Source organism: Bacillus rossius, chromosome 7 (assembly GCF_032445375.1).
Source record: "Bacillus rossius redtenbacheri isolate Brsri chromosome 7, Brsri_v3, whole genome shotgun sequence".
In the NCBI taxonomy this organism is placed as follows: domain Eukaryota; kingdom Metazoa; phylum Arthropoda; class Insecta; order Phasmatodea; family Bacillidae; genus Bacillus; species Bacillus rossius.
Genome location: NC_086335.1, coordinates 14,409,081 through 14,425,921, shown reverse-complemented (window position 1 = coordinate 14,425,921; position 16,841 = coordinate 14,409,081).

Below are 16,841 nucleotides of genomic sequence, written 5' to 3'. Positions count from 1 at the left end.
AATTTTTGTGTCTAGAGAAGTTACACTAATAATAAGGGCACATAAAACCTACTACAAAAACGCACATTTTTGTTTAGTGCAGCACGTATGAATCAGTCTATACAGAAATGTATTCAGTTAATATAATCTGGCCTAATTGATTTTGGCCTTGGAAAAAATTCATTCTGCACTTTCTAAAACCGATTGTTCCAAGCGCCATAATGTCATTAAAAAACAAATATTTTAAAATAAATTTTTATTTATAAATACGCCCTTGAAAATAAATTTTCTATATTGAATGTTTAGTGGTTGACACCCTTTAACAATGGCCTCAACCGTATATAATATTGCACGTGTATATTGTTCAACGGTTGCAAGACATACTCAAAATTATTCTACAGTTAGTTTAATGCAATTTAAGTCGTTGAATGTAATATAATACTAAAAAAAATCATTATTTTCTATGGTTGCGTAAACAAAAACTTCTTACAATTAATTACATTCTAGTTTTCATATAAAATGAAAACCAAATGTCTCATGTGTGAGTACAGAATAACGAGTCTAGGGTTAACTATTAAAATAAAATTCTGAAGCATTAATGAATTGTGGATAGTATAAGTCAGCTTAGGAAAATTAGTTCTAAATTATTGAACCGCTTAAACAATACAATCTCTTATGTAAAAATGTCATAAAGACAATGCCTGGTCGCTACAACAGTGTCAAATATAATTTCGAAACTCTAATCATAAAATATGCATGTTTTATTGAATATTCCAAGCCACGATCACATACCATCCGAAAACACTTACGAATTTAACAAAAATATTATGCTATTTTTTATTAATATACCTACAAATAACAATTTGTTGAAGAAATGTCTTGTTGTGTTGTATAGTTAAACTAAAAATCTATTAAATATAAAAATTTCAATTTGCATGATTATATAATCCTGCAGTAAATAATGTTACATAATTTTTTATTTAAAGGCATATTAATCATGTTGCTTTCAAACTTTCGTCAGAATATAAACTCGTAACATATTCATACATAAATGGCTAACTTTCAATGTTTTATGGAATAATTATGCATTTACTATAACGTAGCAACTAACCATAGTCATGAATTCATTTCATTGCGAGTATTATTTCAGCGCACAAAAATATTATTGAACAATGAATTATGTACAATAATTTCCCTTCGAAAATGACCAAATTAGCGAAACATTCTCAAATAAAAGAAATAAAAACAGCATTAAAATATTTCTTTGAATAACGCAGTTTTAATAGTTAAAGTATCATTCAGTTCATAAGATGGTTCATAAGTATGTTTTCCAGTTTAAAAAACCATGCAATGAAAATAATCAGTAAGCTTGAGTTGCTGAAATATTTATGTTCTTTGTTCAAAGTTCACCAATTCTATTTTAATAAGTCACTTGCTAGTAAAATGAGCGGTATTTCCTCCACATTTATATTTAGATGTAAAAATTCATTTTTTAATTCAGAGCATATTATTTTTATTGGATTTCCCTTCAAATAATAGGCTTACTAGTTAACGTTTAGGTTCTTTTTTTTTTGGTTGGATACAAGCTCAATTTTTTCATGTGTGTAATTGATATACAAGATAAAATGTATTTTTCATAAAAAGGTTCATCGTAAAATGCACATACTGTGCAGGAATGCCATAGTTGATAAAATATCAAGGTTTTAAAATGTAGTATTTTAAGTTACCAATAGATAGCACTAGTGGTAAAGAGAGTTACTCATCTCTTCCTAGCTGTCAAGACGTGAACTATGTAGGGACAGAATGAAAGACCGTATGAAAACATTCGCCACAATACAAAACCGCATGTTACCATTCTAAATCCACACAGCTTAGAAACGTCATAACGTAGAAAGTCATAACTTAGAACGATCACAACTTAGAAACACACAACTTAGAACTGTCATAACTTAGAAACGCGTAACTTAGAAACACACAACGCCGAACCACACAACTTAGAAACGTCGTAACGTAGAAAGTCATAACTTAGAACTATCACAACTTAGAAACACACAACTTAGAACTGTCATAACTTAGAAACACATAACATAGAAACACGCAACGCCGAACCACACAACTTAGAACTGTCATAACTTAGAAACACGTAACGTAGAAACACACAACACCGAACCACACAACTTAGAACTGTCATAACTTAGAAACACGTAACTTAGAAACTCGTAACGCCGAAACACACAGCTTAGAAACGTCATAACGTAGAAAGTCATAACCTAGAACTATCACAACTTAGAAACACACAACTTAGAACTGTCATAACTTAGAAACACGTAACTTAGAAACACGTAACGCCGAACCACATAACTTAGAAATGTCGTAACGTAGAAAGTCATAACTTAGAACTATCACAACTTAGAAACACACAACTTAGAACTGTCATAACTTAGAAACACGTAACGTAGAAACACACAACGCCGAACCACACAACTTAGAAACATCATAACATAGAAACACACAACTTAGAACTGTCATAACATAGAAATTCTATCTTGTGTGTTTCTAGGTTACATGTTTCTAAGTTGTGTGTTTCTACGTTGTGACAGCACCCCCTGCCTTCAGCAGACGAGAACGAAATGGCGGACGTGATGTCATCAGTGCCGCATTAACGTATAGGCGCACCCGGCGGCCACCGGGGGCCTCGCTCCCCAGGGGACCTCAGTCTGCCTCATATAAATCACCAACGCCAAAGAAAACACACACTACAATTGTTCTGTCTGTGACAAGTGTGTGGCAATACACAATTGCAAGAAAAATATTTCTTGTTCCGGCTTGAGGAATAAAAAATATTCGATGATACATAATTCCTTACATAAATATTTTTTTTCATTTTTATTAATTTATACATTACACTGTATAAAACCAATCGAAAGGAATCGTATCAAGCAGCTAGCTGTCGAATGGTGGTCAGCGTGCAGGTGCACTGCGCGCATTCTGCTGGCAGTACATTTAAACAATGTGCGTTTTACCTATCGATGAATCGATCTACTGCGTAAAGAAACAGTTCTGCCCTGGGCTATGAGAGTAAGTGAAAGTTGGTTTTCTGTGTTGTTACTACAAATAATTTGCCGTTTTGTAAAATGTGTGTACAGTAATGGTAACTGATTTGTATCACCGGGCTTAGCAATAGCATGAGAAATTTAGCGTACTGTTTATTCGTACGAGGCCCAGTTCCGTGGTAGTTTTTAAGTTCGTTCTACAATGGCGCAGAAGCGAAATAATTTGGATGCGGAACTGAAAACGTAGTTTTTTTGTTTGTTTTATTGCATCCTTAGGATATTTTTCATACCCAATTGTACAAAGCTATTGGACAAGTCATAAGGATTACAAAATAAATGAAAAAGGTTATGCATTTACAATATTACTCATGTTTAATCATTAAACAAACATTTCTGTCGTATATAGTTTATAAATTCATGTTGAATCTACGTCAGCTTCTTATGTACATCAGTACATCACCTCCATTAGTGTTTGGAATTATAAAAGAGAAAAAAACAGAAAAGAGAAGCAGAAAAAAGAGAGGAGAAATATGCAGTTTGTGACAATATGTGGTATTTATAGTGATTACGATTCAAATATTATTTACAGGATTAGAACACATTTTCACATGTGTTTTTATGATACGAATTCGCTTCCGAGCCATTGTATAACGGGCTTCTAGGTTTTACAGTTTCTTTACCCGAAAATATAACAGAAACTATAATAGAACATGTTCTTATTTTCTTTTGGGATTGGGGTACATAAGAAATTATAAGACAAAGTCATATAATTACTTAGTAATTAAAATAAAAAGTCATATAATTACTTAACAGTATATAAAAACTTTACTTCTAAAAACGTGATTCTAAGAAATTTGTATTTTCCTTATTTTTCTAAAGTTTTGCACATCCTTCAGTAGTGGCATAGTGACCGAGTTGCCGGTCTCCGTAGCGCGCCTGATTGTGATGCGGGCGGTTGCGTTTCTGGCTTCGAGTCCTGGGTAAGACATGGGTATTTGTGTTCGTCCGTTAGAGTCACCACTTGACACAAGTCTGTATTGTCGCTGTCACATAGTCACAGGGCTTGACATAATAGTTGTAAAGGGGGGAATGTTAGACTTGTTGGTGTTGTCTCGACCTCGCGAAGGATTCTAACATAAAAAAAAAGACAGTTGGCTAGGCTGAAGGTTCACAGATAGAATATCTAATGTTTTTGGTTTTAAGTTTGCCTGTTCGAATTTTTTATTTTTTTATCTTGTGTTATTGTTCCATGTAGCTATTTGACAGTCGTTTATTTCCAAAATTCATTGGTTTATACAATAAATTTATCTGCACAGATAGGCAAATGACCTATGTAGTTTTTCGATCCAAATAGTGTGTGTGTGTATATATATATATATATGTATTGCAATTTTCTTATTTTGATTGTATGATTAAATCAAGTAATTTATTTTCAGGTGAACAGTCTACCATGTAACTGTGGGAATTTATTAGAAGATTGAACGTGCTCCTTAATCGCAATCATAAAACATATCTATGAAAGTGCTGCCCATAAAATACAAAAGGTTAAAAGAAGTGAACTATTTATAGAATCTTTACCAAAAGTGACTTCATTTTTTCAAACAGTTTCTGGTGCTGAAATAAATTTAGGCTTAGTTATTAATCTCACTTCTAGTTCTTCAGATCGTCTTCCAGTTGATCGCAATGCTACATCTTGTGGTCCGTCATCCTTTCCACTCGTAAATGTTAAAGAAGCTTATCCCGACAGCTCTCTTTCAATTATTTATAACCTTCAGAATTCAGTTCCAGTTGATCACAATGTTTCATCTCCTGGTCCGTCACCGTCATCCTCCTCACTCGTAAATGTTCAAGAAGTTTATCCCGACAGCTCTCCTGCAACTATTTATGACCTTCAGAATTCAGTTTCACATGAAAAATATGAAATACGCAGTTGTGATGAAATGGAACCAGGTAAAGATGTATAACAATGGAAGTTATTTCGAGGTTCTAAAAATGAACTTCAATAATATAGGATAAGGAAAGGTCCTTCATGCTGTCAAAATTTCAACCACAATTTTATTGATTCTGTTCGTAAATATGAGTGTTCACAAGATAGCAAAAAAGTAATTGAGTCACGAACATTGTGTTCAACCATGTTTTTCCGGGAGCTTCAGACTGGGGAGAAAATCAGGCGTGAATGGTTACTGTATTCATCATCATCTGGTCGAGTATATTGATTTGTTTGTAAACATTTTGGTTCTAATTCTTCCAGTCCCTTCTGTTCAGAAGGCCTTAACTATTATAAACATTCAACACAGTCTCTAACTGCCCACGAAAATGGGAAGGAGCATAGAAATAATATGTTAGTGTACTTGAGACGCTGCAAAGAAGTAGGAAGAATTGATACAGCACTCCAGATCGAAATTAATAAGGAATGTGAATATTGGCAGAATATTTTGTTAGAGTTGTCTCTGTCGTAAGGTTTTTAGCTGAAAGAGGTCTACCATTCAGAGGAGATGAAGAGAAATTTGGTAATCCACATAACGGGTACTATTTAGGGTCACTTGAGTTGATAAATGAATAGATCCATTTTTAAAAGAACATATAAAGAAATATGGAAATACAGGCCAAGGAAATGTTTCTTACCTGTCGTCTTTTGTGTGTAATGAATTCATTGAAGTGATGGGGAGAAAAGTGTTTGAGCAGATTGTTATAGACCTTAAGGAGGCCAAGTATTACTCGATATGTGTAGACTCCACACCTGATGTAGCACATACTGATCAACTTACGTTTATTATTAGGTATGTAATAAATAGTGAAACAACTGAAAGGTTCTAGAAATTCATTGCCATTAATGGGCATTCAGCCGAAACACTCTTAAAATAAGTAACTTGTTTGTTGAGAAACTGTGGTATTCTTCTTGAAAATTGTCGGGGACAATCTTACGACAATTCATCAAACATGAGTGGCAAATACACTGGTTTGCAAGCAAGAATCAGACAACAAAAACCCACTAGCAGAATTTATACCATGTTCTTCCCACTCTTTGAATCTTGTAGGTGTAGTAGCAGCAGAAAGCAACCAAAATGCGACAAAATATTTTGACTTCATTCAATCACAGAACAACTTTTTTTCAGCATCAACTAGCAGATGGAACATATTGTTATCTGCTATGACTGATTGAAGTAAAAAGCTAAAACCACTCTCCACCACTAGATGGTCAGCTAGGGCAGATGCTGTTTTAGCATTAAGCGAAGGATATGAAGTGATTGAGTCAGTACTGGATGCGATTAGAAATGACACCAAGCAGTATGCTGACACGAAATTAAATGCTGTGGGTTTGAAGAAATGCATGGAAAGATTTGAGACAGTGTTTCTCACTTACTTTTGGAATGATACTTGGGAAGAATCAACAAGGTCAACACAGTCCTGCAAAAACCTACTCTTACTCTGTCAGTAGCTGTTAAAGTTCTCGAGTCTCTAAAATCATATGTTGAACAGAAAAGAGGCAGTTTTGACAGCTACGAAAGTTCCGCTTTGGCATCAACTAAAAACACAAATAGTGAGAATTCTGAGAACAGAACAAATAGACGCAGCACTCGGCTTACATTTTTCGACAACAGCAGCAACCCAGATACTATTTTCAAAGGAACAGATAAACTTAGAGTTGAGACCTACCTTCCAATCATAGACTCATTGGTATTGAATCTAAATATACGCACAGAAGCATACAGAAGAGTTATGAAGATATTCGGATTTCTGGAGGATTTAATTGATCTTCAAGAAGACAAACTGAAAATTTGTTGGGACTATTTTGCTTCTGTATACAAACAAGATGTAAACAAGTTGGAGCTTGTTGAATAATGCCTACATTTAAAAAGTTATCTTACAGAAAATAAAGACATTTTGCAGCTTGTACACGTTTATATTGGTTCCGATTGTGCAAACTCTGGTGAATCAGAAGGGGAAAGAAATATTGTAATGTACGAAGAAAATTTGGAAGGAGGTGATGATGTTGGGTGTCGATCTACTCCTACAAAGAAGTTGAATTTACAAGCCATATATCATCATCTGTATGAAAATGGATTTTTGCCAGCATTTCCGAATGTGGAAATTTCTCTGAGAATGTTCTTATCAATGATGGTGTCAAATGCTTCGGGTGAACGATCTTTTCCAAAACTGAAGATTATTGTGACATACTTAAAACGCTATACTTTAGTGATGTCATCAAAGACTTTGCTTCAAAAAATGTAGAAAGAAGCATATTTAAATTATTGATAGGCATAGACATTATGTGCAAGAGGTTGAAAACTTTGAAGTAGACTTTGGTGCTAGTGCTTAAAGGGGAAGGTATACTTGATTTTGAAGAAGTTCAATCTTTCATTAACACTTTTTTGCATTATTGAAATAAAAATTGGTATTGTTACAGCTTACAGTAGTAAAGACCATTAATTGATTTCAATATAACCTCAGAAATTAATCAGTCGCAGATTGAATAATTTAAAAACAATTTTAGGTTAATTATTACTGCATGTTTTGATGTCATCCGATATAAACATTAATAATACTTAGTTCTGTTAAGTATAAGTAGCTATAAATAAAATATATATTTATATATATATAGTGAAAGACTTACAGTGTTTTTTTTTCATTGTAAAACTTATTTTATTGAAAAACCTTTGGAATTGTATTGTTTTTTTGTATCACAGGAACTGAACTTAAGTTAATGTAATACAAATTATTATTTATTCGTGTAAAGATTAAAAACAGTAGAAAATATTGCAATTCTTCCAACTGTATATTCAATATTTTGCACCTTGTAATACAAATTTTTCCGGGAAGGACCCTGAACCCCCTGTTTTTTGCTTGGGGTATGTTCACTCCTGCGAAAGGGGCCTCTTTTCAGCATAATACCAGGGGCCTCGCAGAGTCTCTGGATGTCATACTATCCTGCGATATATAGGCCTACACCTTAGTATTAGTGGTGGGAGGTCAGTTTGTTGGTGGCTTTTGTGTAACAGGATCTGTGGCCATTTTAATTTTTTCCTCGCTATTTTCAAACTTAGGACTTCATTACATGTATTTTAAAATTAATTTTTATTAAAATTTGACTAATTAATTTTTTACAATTTTTAAATTTTTTCTTAATATTTTGTATCATAATTATGGATTGGCAATATGGCGACTTTGACGTCATAATTCAATATGGCTGTATGTTTTAAATTAAATTTTCATTCGTTCATTTTTTATTCATTTAAAAGATTTTCTCTATTTTCTAGCATAAAAATACGGATTTTCAATATGGCGGCCGTAACGATAATTATTGCAACAGTCAAGTCATAATTCAATATGGCTGACGTGATATCCTTATAGTCGAGGTCATGATTTCGGTGGCTTCGAGCGGCTTGTCGCCAGGGAATTTAAGCCACTTGGGGAATTTTCAAGCTTTTGCTATTTTTTAGGACTAAAACGATAAATTTGCCCTGAAAAAGGTAATTCTACCCTTGAAATAATTTTTTTTAAACTGGAAATATTGATGGATTTCGGCAAATTTTGGGTCATTTTAGGCCAATTTTGGCAAAGTTTCAAGGTAATGTCAAAGTCAAGGTTAAAGGTCAGGCTCATATATCATGGAAGATCGCCGCAGTGACGTTATAATCCAAGATGGCGGATATCGATACCGGCACCACATTCAGAACCCAGAACGGGCTATTATATACTACATAAAACATTTGTCTGAAATAATGTTTGATAGTACAAACCATTATGCAATGGATTGAAAAACCTGGGGTAGTAATGATAAAATACATATAACTTCCCTACTTGATTCATTATCGAATCCATTATTTTTTTTAACTGTCTTAACAAGTACTGATTAAAACTATTATTAATACAAATTTTGGTTCACCCAGTCATTTCTGCAAGATGTTGACAAAACAGGGTTTGAAAGTAAAAAAAAATATATAATTACCTTTTTTTTTTAAATATACACTATCATATCCGTTATATTTTATTGTGTTAATTCTAATCTTTCCCTGATACTTAGGCAGAAAAAAATTTCGATCAATTACTACCGTAAAAACTTGGTTAAAATTAAAAATTTAAAACCTTCTTAGCATCAAATTCTTTTAACTTTATTTCAAACCATTTTAATATTATCTTAAACCTTAGTGCAAAATAATTTTAATACATATTCGTTATTAGGGAGCGTTCAAGTATTACGTAACGCAATTTTTTTATATTTTTGACCCCCCCTCCCCCCATGTAACGCGCCGTAACGTTTTTCTGTACATCCCCCTCCCCCCTAGTAAAAGTAACGTAAACCCAAGTGACCATTTTTACCTAAAAGTCACAATTATGTGGCGTAACGTACCGGAATAAATCACTAAAATACCTTTGTTATTGTTTTAATCGCGTTAATGTTATTTATTAACATTTGAAATGTCTTGTTTTTAAAAGCAAGAGCTTTCTAATGTTTTTTTTTGTCCTAATAAATTTTTACTACTCAATCATACATTTAATTACGTCGTTTTCCTGACTTGGCTCTGTCCTTACTCACTTTTTGCTTTATCCGCCATTGTTCTTCTCATTTATTCTCCTATTTTAGCGTTTTACTAATAAAGCTATTAAAATCAAATAACAAATTTTATTTCTAATAATTATTTTTACCTTTGGCAATGCAATTACAAACATAAAACTAACTGAAATAAAATATATTTGTCAAAATATAATAGTATTTAAGAATACGATCGAACGAAAACGAAAAAGATTTTAAATAAAATTAGCCATAATTAAAATAAGTAGATTGTAAAAAAGAAACAATTAAATTGGAGTTTTACTGCTCATCTGTCCATGGGTTTGCCAGCCACTCAGATTCTTTCATTACTGGCATCCGGAGAGCAGACGAAGAGGGTTCCGGAATTGTTAACCCGCTTGCATCAACTTCGTCTTCGTCGAGCCAATCGGCATCCTCAGACGATGTTTCACAGCAACGCACAATGCAGAGAAGCTCATTTGCCCTTCTTGCAGCAAGTCGCTGTGGCCGTACTCGACTTTCACGAAGGTATTGGGCAGTCTTGCCATGCATGTAACAATTGTGTATTTGAACACTCTTGTGGGATGTAAAATAAATCCCACAGGTTGAACATACTCGGTTCTTTAGGTCGGATTGTACTGATGGGCAAAATAAATCGTAAGGCATCTGCTTAAACCCTTCTAGAGGAGGCGACAGTTCAACAGACAACGTCACAAGAAGTGGCGAAAACTTGCATGATCCTCTGTCTATCTGACTAGGTACCACGAACTTGTTTGCGGTTTGAAGGATTTAGCAGGGTGGCGGCCGGAAAGTTTCTGGAAAGACAGATTTTAATGCACTCCTCAAGCGGGAACAGCAGGATTCATCCGCGCATTTAATAACTTGCAAGAAATATTGCGATTCACGGACGTGAGCGCTATACCACGCCATATTAGGTTCTGCTGGATCCTGCAAGCTATCTTCAGGGTTTCTATATTCCGCCAAAACATCGTAGTTGTCAATTTTCATACAGTCGGTCGAGTGCTTGGAGCACATAAACTAAAAGGGTTGCCACCTTGGGAGAACAAAATACGAACAATTCAATCGGGAATCCCCCGTAAAAAAAAACGAAAAGGGTTGCCAATTTGGGAGATTTTAATTCACTAGTTTTTTTATTAACCTTTCAGACCAATCGTCTTTCGTACCACAACATTACTGTTGTGATGAGAGAAAATGTCACACATAGAAAACAGTGTATTTTGAATATCAATACCTATATAATTTCTAATATGGCGATTGGAGTCTACGTTGACAACCGAAGTATAACGAAGCCATCCGAATAGCGGTATTTTTTGTTTTAACTACTTTACTGGAGTGACGAGAAAAACTATCACAGCTGTTGATATATATATATGCTTTACGTTTGGAGTTAAAAAAACATTATTCACTAATCCTGTAAAGCAACAATCAGAAGCAATTTTGTGAAGGTAAAAAAAAATTGAAGTTATCATTACATTTGAAATTTTGAGAATTTTTTTTTTTTAAAAATGCGTGAAAGAATCTGTCTCTACGCGACCGTACTGAAGGGTTTAAAAAAAAAAAAAAAAAAAACGTAACGCGTAGGTCAAACCCCCCTCCCTCCCCTGTAACGCATCGTAACGTTTTACGTAATACTTGAACGCTCCCTTAGTGCAATGATCAAAAAAATTTAATAATTTCCTTAGTTGGAATATAATATGAAATCCGTTCTAAGCTATTCAATGATGCGTTCTAAACTATTTAAATCTGCGTTATAAACAATTCAACAATGGATATATTGAGTTAAATATATAAGTCATGTTCTCGATGCATGGAAAATGAGTAAATATTTATTTGATCAATTATAAAAAAATTTTAGGGAACATAAATATGTTATCTACACGAAGTTCTTAAAATATTATAAACTTTTATAAAAGTTTCAAAATTATTTCCAGAATAAGTAGCTACTTCGAAGTCTACACATGCCTATAGGCTGTGACTAAAGGGATTTTGTGTATGCCTTATTTAATTCTCAGTCTGGTAAATGTCTTAATGGCGGTACTGTTAAAGGCGTACGTTTACCAACCTATAAGTCAGAGCTATCATGGTATTTTTGCGTGAATATATTTAATTTAATATGTTCATAATTACCATAACAGCTCTGGTAGATAATGGAACATCGACTTTATGTGCATGAGACAGAGTATTGCTGGCGCTCTCTATAAACAAACACAAAAAAAACAAAACAAATATGATGGAATCCAAGATGGCAGCATCCAGTATACAAAAACAAGATCGTGATCATGATGTCTTTATCGAAGATGTGGCTGTGATGTCAGATCCAAGATGGCGGACTTGACACAAGGATGTAAGAAGGTTGCTGTAACTTAAATTGCAACGTTCTAGAATCAAAGGTGGTAATAATAATAAAATGGCCACGATGATGTCATACACATTAAAGATGGCGTGTGTAACGAAATGTGCGACGGTAATGAGTGGCGGACGAGGTCAAGGTCAAGATGGCCTCCATGACATCACAATCAAAGATTGCGGACTGGCTCCACTGCTCCACACACTGGCTCCTGGGCCAGTACATACTATTATTTACTGCTATAAACACTAAATCTAATTTTTAACTCTCACTATGTAAAAATATTTAACTAACCTTTCCATAATTCTTAAAAAAAAGAACTGAAGAAATATTGTGTTTTTTATGGAAAGAACTTCTTTAAAATGTTTAAAACATTTTTTTATTACAGTAAACTCCCTATTATCCGCGCATGCTACTAAAAAATACAGCAGATATGTGAATCTGTATTTTATTACAAGTGAGCAAATTTGAACTCTACCGACGAGTGTATTGTGCAGTATACAGTAAAACGCCACAGGCCTTCTCGGAACTCACGCAGTAGGTTGGCATGCGTTGCTATTTTTGTTTCTGTCGCACTTTGTTTCTAGTCGTATGGTTGAGCACTTATTAATTATTTAGTAAAATACTAAAATTTTAGCATCATTTAAAATTTTGTACTGTTGATTGTAACTTTTACTGTACATAAATGTTTAGACTTTTAAGTTGAAATTAATGTTTCCTTTTTTGTTTCCCTTTTTCGGCTCTTTTGCGGATTATCCGCGATTTTCACTATCCGCGGTGGCCCTGCCACTTAATTTCGCGGATAATCGAGAGTGTACTGTATTTTCAAATTTACGTAAACACTATAAAACTAAATTATACATCCCTAATGAAAAACAAGCACATATATTTGAGTATTATATAGGCTTTCTAGATTTAGCTGTTTCATAGTAAAAAAAATCCTAATTTTTTAAAAACCTTAGTTGCTTAGGCAAACGTCACTTTATTATGCTCAACGTTCGACATGCCTAAATTCCACAAGCTAACGAATTCGGTGGGATGTCATGGAAAAAACTTGAGGACCCGGACAACGGATTGTTCGTGATTATTTGGACATGCATGAAGTTGCAATAGGCTCGGTGCGATGGAAGCGTGCTGGGAGGCAGAAGGGGTCGGCGCGGGGAGATAGCGGGGTCGCCCGGGTGGGGCAGCGCGGGGCCAGAGTGGTGTCACCAGCCGGGCCCGACTGCGGCACTCGACCCCGCCGCGCATCACACACCACACTCCCCGTCCAAGCACTCGCCTTGCAACCAAGGTCAAGTGTTGTGATGTAGGTATCCCTTCATGCATTCATTTATTTAAAAATAAATAAAATAAAAAATTTACGCACTACGAATGAAATAGTTATTTGAAGTGAAAAACTTCTATAGGAAGGTTTGGATAAGGAAAAAATTCATGTAAGTCTTCATTTGACATGGTCACGTGTCATCAGCTGTGAATGTATATATATATATGTATACATACATATAAATACTCAGTGGTGCGCGCACAGCCAATACACATAACACAGGTCGACAAGTAATGCACACGACATATACCAAAACATATCTTATTAACACGCGTCTTCAGTCGCTATACATCAGTGATGTGCATATGTGAATCGAATGTGTGTATGCAGTAAAAAGTGAGTTAAAAAATATATTAATATTCTCATATAGATATATAGTTAGAATAACGAAGAAAACTGAGTCTTTGTATCAATATAACCTAAAAATTAAGAACATCATTATTTATTGTTTTAATACCTACAATTACTATGCAATGCGTATTTTATAGTTATTTAGGAATTATTTTACAAACGTCATAAAACCAATTTGCTGTGGGATAATATGTTTCCTTAATAATTGCGAAAAAGTTTCGGATTTTTATCAAAAATTAATTTAGATATCCAAAAATAACACCTGTTTGTTTATAGTTTTAAGTTTTCACTTCTGTTGGCAGTCCCCATAACTGCTTTGAATTTTTTTTTGACGTTACAACGTCTAATAAATCGATGAACGCCGGCTGCACGCACGAAAAAGTTTCCCGTGACGCACAAGGTCCGGTTACGCTGTGAACTGTTACGCTCATTGTACGCTTGAGCCGTATCTATCTCTCTTCCACTCGATTGGAACAACCATCGATTTGACTTTTTTGAGGCACATTAAACTTGAAACACTCCCATTCGTTTCCTACTTTTTCTATCATCGTCTTATCCTTAACAGAATAACACCGATTGGAAGAAGTTAAATAGCAAACATGTATAAAAGTTATGGTTAAAATAATCCGTTCGTTAAAGTAATAAACATATATGAATTAATGAGTGCAAATAAAAGAAAATTTATCAATTAAATTGTAGATTTCATTTCACTCTTTATTTGTATCCATACCTACCAAATAGTGATAATTCAATAAAAATGATTCAATTTTATTGATAAAAGTATGCAATCATTTCATCAATGTTTTGTTATGACGTTGTCACGTAAAACTATCGTCCGTAAACCGACTTTACAGACAAACAATTTTTTTTTTAGTGATACGTCTTGAGGTGCATTATAAAAACATTATACGAATGAATTTTAACGATGTGCGCACACTACGAAAATTCATTTTCACAGATGAATAAAACGCTATATACAAATAAAAGATATTTGCTTTTAAATCTTATTCTTTAGCGATTGATATTGGATACTAGTCCATATCATTAAAAACAGTCATTTATGGTAAATATTAGTAATATAAATTTTGTTTATAAACTTTTCTAAGTGTTTTTTCAAGTGTTTATATAAGTTAATATATTTATGTAAATGCATAATTTATATTCACAATAAATATAAAAGTTTTTCATTATAATTTTTTAATATTAATGAATTAAATTAGACGAGCATTCAGTATATTTTTTTTTGATTTTCGTTATTTATTAAAATATACCTCAAATATTTTACTAAATTAAATTATTTTAATTGGAAAACATGTTTCTTTTTACATTAAGAACCGGGAATTTATTTATTTTGCTAAATTAATTTTGTATTTTTATTAAAGTAACTATAAATTCTAACGCGCGTACGTAATTATAAACATCATTTATTCTATGTTTAAGTTTTAATTTTAATGTCTTCTGATTAAAAAGAACATCGTGAGACTAAAAAAAATTAAATTCGTTGTAAGAAGTATATATTGGGGGTTACTTGGACAGGAACTGGAATTTGGTGAGAGAGTCGGCCTCCGTGGCGCAGTCGATAACGCACCGGGCTACGGTGCGGGGGCTCTGGGTTCGAATACCGGGTAAGACATGGATATAATTTGTGTTGTCTTAAACACCAACAATGACAACTATAATTTCATAATGACTCGGGGTAACATAACAATATAACGTTAAGGGGGGGGGGGTGATGATTTGTCACACTGGCGACTGACAGAGTCAAAACTTGCCTGTATACCACCCATCTTAAAAAAATAAATAAAAAGGTGGTGTCGACATCCCACATCTAGGATTTAACTTCACGGTGGTCATCTTGGATGATTTTGTCCTAAAAATTCATCATAAAATCAGCAAAATTTCCATATTTCGAAGGGAAAATTAACCTTTTTATGGAAAGTTCCCCAATTTCTTTCCCTCAAAAATTCTAAATTTTTAAAATGGGAACGCCTTAAAAAAAATTTGTCTTTCAATAAACAAAAATTCCTAAATAACGGCTTAAGACTCTTTAAAGCAAGTCGCCCTAAGCCGTCGAGGTTACGACATTGCCTTGACCGTAAACTTGAAATGATCAAAAATTCTGAAAAAATATTAAAAAGTCATAAAAATTACAATTCTCCATAGCGGCTTAAATTCCCAGTCGTATAGACGCCCTTAGCCACATAGGTCACATCCTTCAATGTAAAAACCAAAATAACGATTTTGACCAATAAATGCCAAAAAAGTTTCACAAAAAATAAAAAATAAATGTTTACTTAAAATTTTGAACTTTTCGTTACACCCGCCATATAAAAAAAGGAACGTCTCACTCCCCGAATGTTCCACTTTTCGTTACGCCTTGAAATATTGGTCATGTGTGATGTCATCATCGCATTTTTCGTTACGGCTGCCATCAGGGATTCTAGAACATTGCAATTTCCGTTACAGGCGCGATCTTGTCTGCTGCTGTGGCCTCCATCTTGGATAATGTCACGACCATCATCTTGGTTTATTCTGTTTTGCTGGAGGAAACCATCTTTGATTCTAAAAACGTTGCAATTTTCGATAGGCCTGCCATTAATAAATTCCGTAATTATAGTCTGATTTTAATTGGAAATGTTTAAAAATTAACAAAAAATATTTTTATTTAATTTTAATAAAAAACATACTTGTATCATGGAGTCTTCGATTCGAAAATGACGATGGATTAAAAAATTAATGGATCCTTCCTCCACACAAGCCACCGGCAGACTGACCTCCAACCACTAATACCAAGACAGATATTACGTCAGTCAGTATGACGTCATGATAACCGTCTTGTTTTCGCCTGCTGGGGGAAGCCATCTTGGATCCGACATATTGTTTTCTTCTGCTAGAAAGCGCTACCGAAATATTTTTTTTCAATTTTGACCGCTAGGGTGCAGGCATCATGTATTACTGTGACGTCCGCCATTTTGTCACTAAGGTGCCATCTTGATTTATTAAATAAAAAATTCGGGAAAAATAAAATAAAAATCATTAAAACATTACTTGTAATAATGTGATTCTACTGATTTCTATCCTTGGTTCAACGCTTACTTGATGTAGGCCTAATAAAAAAATTAATTAAAATAACCCAAAAATTCCAGGTTTAGAATGAACCACTAATTCCAAATAAAAAGATGACTACAGAAATTTTAGAAGTACAAAAATCAAAGAGAGTACTAATATTTCTCGATGTCTGCAGTCTTC